The following is a 5709-nucleotide window of genomic DNA, read 5'->3' on the forward strand; positions in this document are numbered from 1 at the left end:
TCCGAGGGTGAGAGGTTGGAGTGGGTGAGAGAGGTGGAGAAGTTGAGGTGGTTAATGTCGCGGCGGCAGTTGGCTATGAAGAGATCGAGGACGGGTAAGAGGCCAGCACGGGGTGTCCAGGTGGATGGGGTGTGTTGGAGGCGGGACAAGGGGTCGTCAGAGGATGGGCAAGAGTCTTGGTTGAAGAAGTAGGCGCGGAGACGAAGGCGGCGGAAGAATTGTTCGATGTCACGCCGCATGTTGAACTCGTTGATCCGAGAGCGCAGGGGAATGAAGGTAAGGCCACTGCTGAGGACTGATCGTTCATCCTCAGAGAGGGGTAGTTCTGGAGGGATGGTGAAAACACGGCAGGGCTGGGAGCTAGGACCTGGTGTGGAGCTGGAACTGGAAGTGGGGGCGGGGTTGGGCGTGGGGGCAGGGACGGAGATCGACGTGGGGGCGGAGTTGGGTGTGGGGGCGGGGTTAGACGTGATGGAGATCGACGTGGGGGCGGGGTTAGACGTGGTGACGAAGATCGGCGTGGGGGTGGAGTTAAGCGTGATATTCCATTCTTCTCCAACCAATTCAAATCAAAGCCCTTTGATTCTTTGCTCCCTCATGAGCTTAGCAATTTTTCCCTTGAATACATCAATGTTTTTCACCTCAACTACTCCTTGTGGTAGTGAATTTCACATTCTAAGCTCTGGGTAAAAAGAATTCTCCTGAATTCTCTGTTCGGTGTCTTATTGCATTTCTTACATACGTATGAACATAGGAATAAGAGGCAGAGGAAGTAGTCTATTCGGCCCCTTGAGCCTACTTGGCCATTCAATAAGATCATGGCTAATCTGAGGTGAGGGGAGTGGTGTGGGCGCAGGTTTTGCACTTCCTGGGGTGACAGGAAAAGGTGCCAGGAGTTGGGTGTCGGCTGGTGGGGGGTGTGGACCTGATGAGGGAATCGCAGAGGGAATGGTCTTTCCAGAGCACTGATAGGGGTGGGGAGGGAAATATATCTCTGGTAGTGGGGTCCGTTTGGAGGTGGCAGAAGTGGCAATTGCAACTTCCCTTCCCATGTGGTTGACGATACCCTCCAGCATATCTCCTCCACCTCATGCACCACTGCCTTGAACTCCACCCTTCCCAACGCAACAAGGACAGAAACTCCTGGTCCTCACCTTCCACCCCACCAACCTCCGCATACGTCCTCCGCCACATCCGCCACCTCCAAATGGACCCCACCACCAAAAATATATTTCCCTCCCCACCCCTATCAGAGTTCCGGAAAGACAATTCCCTATGTGACTCTTCCGTCAGGTCCACATCCCCCACCAGCCCACACCTTTCCCTGCCAACACAGGAAATGCAAAACCTGTGCCCACAACACACCCCTCACTTCTGTCCAAGGCCCCAAGGGATCCTTCCACGTCCATCAGAAATTTACCTGTACCTCTATCAATGTCATCTATTGCATCCGTTGTACCTGGTGTGGTCTCCTCTACATCAGGGATACAGAATGCCTTCTTACGGATCATTTCAGAGAATATCTCTAGGTCACCCGTACCCACTAACCCCATTGCCCCATGGCTGAACAACTCCCACTCCGTCAAGGACAGACAGGTCCTGGGCCTCCTCCGCTGCCAAACTGTTACCACCCGATGCCTGGAGGAAGAACGCCTCATATTCCACTTCAGGACCCAGTCACCACACCAGAAAAATGTAGATTTCAACAGCTTTCTCATTTCCCCACTCACTGCGCTATCGCAGTCCCAAGCTTCCAACTCAGCACCACCCTCTGGACCTGTCCATCACTTCCCCCTCTGACCTATCACCTTTTCCCTCACCTTCATCCACCTATCGCTTTCCCAGCTACCTCTCCCTAAATCCACCCCCTCCCATTTACCTCTCAGCCTCAACCCACAAGAGACATTCCTGATGAAGTGCTTATGTCTGAAATGTCGATTCTCCTGCTCCTTGGACGCTGCCTGACCTGCTGCGCTTTTCTACCAATACACTCTCGACTCATTTGACAACCAGCCCATTCCAAGTCTTAAACCTTACAACAGGTCCTTCCTTAAATAAAGCCATCAATACTGTGCATTGTAGTCCACATGTGGTCTCACTAGAGGTCTCCATAACTAAAGCACACCCTCCCTTCTTTTATATTCAATTCCCCTTATGATAAATTATAACATTTGTTATGGACTAGGCAAGATGACTCAAAATATTCTTAAGCAGGCAGCCCCAGACCATAACGTTGCAATTTGTTTCAGTATGTGTACAGTGAAAATTATCGGGAGTAAGTAAGCAAGGTTGACTACTAGATTTTAAAACAGACAAAACTTTATTCACAAAATTACACAATGAAGCACAAAGAACAGAATAAAGAACCCATACAACCAATCCAACTAGACTTAATTATGCTGTTCCAAGTATACACAACAGTCCCAATAAGCAAACTCCCTTTAAAAAAACAATATAAATGGAACACATGCTTACAGGTTGACTTTGAAGAGCAGAAAAAAGAGAGTTTTCACACAGCTCCTTGTAGAACTTCCCAGTTCAACGCTTAACTAAAACTGTTCAGTTGAACTCAGCTTGAGAGCTGACTACTCACCTATCTTTATACATGTCACTTCTAAAGCATGACCACTTTGGCCTGAAGTCTCATCTGTTTACATATAAACAAAAGGCCTCTCAAAATTCTTTTCATCTCTGTACCAAACCGACTGATCGGAGCCCAGCCTGGTTTATTACCCCTCTGAAAAAATCAAGGACAGAGTCTCCTTGAGCTAAGGAATAACTTTTAGGAAATAAAAAGGGACTAGCTTTGTGACACATTCAATTAGCTTTCCTGATTACATACTTAACCTCCACAATTAATGCATGGGCCACATAGATCTCTGTGTATCTTAGTTCTGCATTCTGTCATGATTTTGATTTTTAAAAACATTTTCTGCCAAAATTATAATTTCACATTTTCGCACATTTTACTCTATTTGCCAATCACTTTATTTCTGTAGGCTTCTTCTGTCTCCTGATCTTAATGCAGGTGGAAGTATCTTCATTTCCTCTCATTATTTTGATAACTTCGCCACCCTTCAGTCTTCTCTTACTAGAAAAAATTTACATAATATTTCTTGATAGTTTGGCATCATTGTCGTAAATTCCTTTTGCACCTTCTGCAAATACTTTTGGTTTTCATACACTGTAATGGTAATAAAGTGTTATGTATTGTTGAGGTATTCTCCTTTCCTAGACTTTAACATTAATAGCTTTAACATTATTGTTAACTTATATACTCAGTGTCAGCCTTTGCTATAATGGTAGCTCTCTCGCCTCTGTGTCATAAGGTTCCAGGATCAAGTCCCATTTCTTGGGATTGAAGACAAAATTCAAGGCTGGCACTCTATTGTGTTACTAAGGGAATGATGAGAGATAGTAATGTGAGGTCCAGTTGCCTGATTGGGTGGATGTGAGAAACCTATGGGCTATAAGCTTTAGACTGATAACACTGTGCCTCTGGAATAGAAGATTGCAGGCTAAAGCCTTGCTTCAGGAATTTGGGCACTTAAATTAGACTGGCCCTATAAGGAGTGCTGAGGGATTGCTGTACAGTTGAAGATATGATTTACCTCTGAAAGCAGGTAGGTACATTAGAATCATGTAAAAATACAGCACAGAAGGAAGATTTTTAGCTTATTGTGCTGTGAATTAACTATGCATTTGGGACTTCGAATGAATTTGAATATTACATGTATTGGAGATGTGTTGGAGAAGCGTTTTTGAGGTTTTGAGGTATTGGGTGATGGCCAAATGGAGTTGGAGAAGGGGATAGGTGTGAGAGCAATTGGGAACAGATAGTGGTGGCGGGAGGGGAAACAGCAATCCAGGGAGACATGAGAAAGGGTACAGATGAAAGCAGAGGAAAAATAGTGATCTTGTACAGAACTGGCAGTTGGGAGTATTGATGATAACTGGGTGGGTTTGGTGGTGAAGCTTGGGAGGTGTTTACTGGAATCTTGGGCACTTGTGACCCTCCTGTTCAAAAAAGGCATTCACTCACCTTAACAGAATCAACATTTTGTCGCCTCCTTGTACCTGTTGAGTTTTCACAAGCTTTGGAAATCCAGTTGAAAGGAATTTAAAAATGGAATAACTGCTAAACAGAATGAAGGCAAGCTGTGTTATTATGATAGTGAAATGAACAATTCATTCCTTGCAAACACATTGGTTGCCTGCTTCTTGTCACTTTGGGTTTAGATTACATTACAGAGTGGAAACAGGCCCTTCGGCCCAACAAGTCCACACCACCCCGTCGAAGCGCAACCCACCCATACCCCTACATGTACCCCTTACCTAACATTACGAGCAATTTAGCATGGCCAATTCACCTGACCTGCACATCTTTGGACTGTGGGAGGAAACCAGAGCACCCAGAGGAAACCCACGCAGACACAGGGAGAATGTGCAAACTCCACACAGTCAGTCGCCGAGGCGGGAATTGAACCCTGGTCTCTGGCACTGTGAGGCAGCAGTGCTAACCACTGTGCCACTGTGCCACCCACGGTTGAGGTGGATCTGGTTCCTGCTTCATATTTTTTGCATTTTAAGTTTGAACACCTCCCCAGTCCACCATTTTTGGGAGTTGAGTTTTAGCCCTGAATTTGTCTGAATGTCAATTAAGAATGACTTTGTGTGAAGGGTTTTGGGATGTCCTGAGGTTGTGAAAGATGCTATATAAATATACGTTTTTATTTAAGTGATAGCAACTTATACCTGCTTGGTGCTGGAGCTGCCACCTTTGAAGTGTTACTAATTCCTTCAGTCAGGGAACATTATGCTTGAGTCATTTGAAGCTCATTATTACAAAGAAGGTTGAATATATTTTGAGATATCTTTTCTCCCTCTCAGCCTGTTGACTCAGTTCCATTCAGAGCAATGCAATAACAAAAGTAATTTCTGGATTAGAGTGGTGCTGGAAAAGCACAGCTGTTCAGACAGCATCCAAGGAGCAGGAAAATCGATGTTTCGGGCAAAAGCCCTTCATCAGGAATATCTAATAACAAAAGTAAGAAAGCACTGTCTTTACTTCTGTTGTGAGCTTACATCAAACTTGTAATACTGAACATGAGCCATGCATGATTCTATCTGATATAGTGGATTCCTATCGATGATATGCTCACTCAGTCTTGTGGTGATAAAGTTTTGGTGACACACTTCTAACCTAACACATTTTCTTTCTTGCGCAGATAAACAAGGACCACCTGGAACCTGGACCACCTGGAGTGCAAGAAACCACAAAGTCTCAGCAATAACAAACAGCAACTCACAAATAGTGGTACCTGCCCTAGCACACACTAATACTCCAACAAATCCCGATATGTGGCTTCATTTTGACATCCCTCTGCTGTTGAAAATCAGTGAAGGAACAAATTAAAAGTGATACACAAAATTACCAGGCCTATTAATGCTTACTTTTCTATGAGACTCTTTTGAAATAGTGAAACATCATATACAAATGTTAACTTGGCTAGCAAATAGGTTAGAATAATGTCAACTGTGTGGGTTCAAACCCAGTTTCAGATAAGGTAGACATGAGACACTGTCTCCTCATCTCTCCATGCGTTTTGTGAAGTGGTACCCCACAAGTTATATGCTTAATTGTGTGTGGGTATCTATCGGTTGTGATGTGGAAGTGCTAGTCATAGAGTAATAGAGATGTACAGCATG

General features: G+C 44.7%; 1 long non-coding RNA gene across 1 annotated transcript in view; it reads left to right on the forward strand.

Annotated features, from left to right (window-relative positions):
- LOC122549544 overlaps positions 1–5415 on the forward strand; it is a 55676-nt gene extending 50261 nt beyond the window's left edge. Inside the window, exon 4 of the long non-coding RNA XR_006311567.1 lies at positions 5229–5415. This is a non-coding gene — a long non-coding RNA (uncharacterized LOC122549544). The remainder of the gene's footprint in view (positions 1–5228) is intronic.
- The last annotated feature ends 294 nt before the right edge of the window (positions 5416–5709 follow it).

Source organism: Chiloscyllium plagiosum, chromosome 4 (genome assembly GCF_004010195.1).
Source record: "Chiloscyllium plagiosum isolate BGI_BamShark_2017 chromosome 4, ASM401019v2, whole genome shotgun sequence".
In the NCBI taxonomy this organism is placed as follows: domain Eukaryota; kingdom Metazoa; phylum Chordata; class Chondrichthyes; order Orectolobiformes; family Hemiscylliidae; genus Chiloscyllium; species Chiloscyllium plagiosum.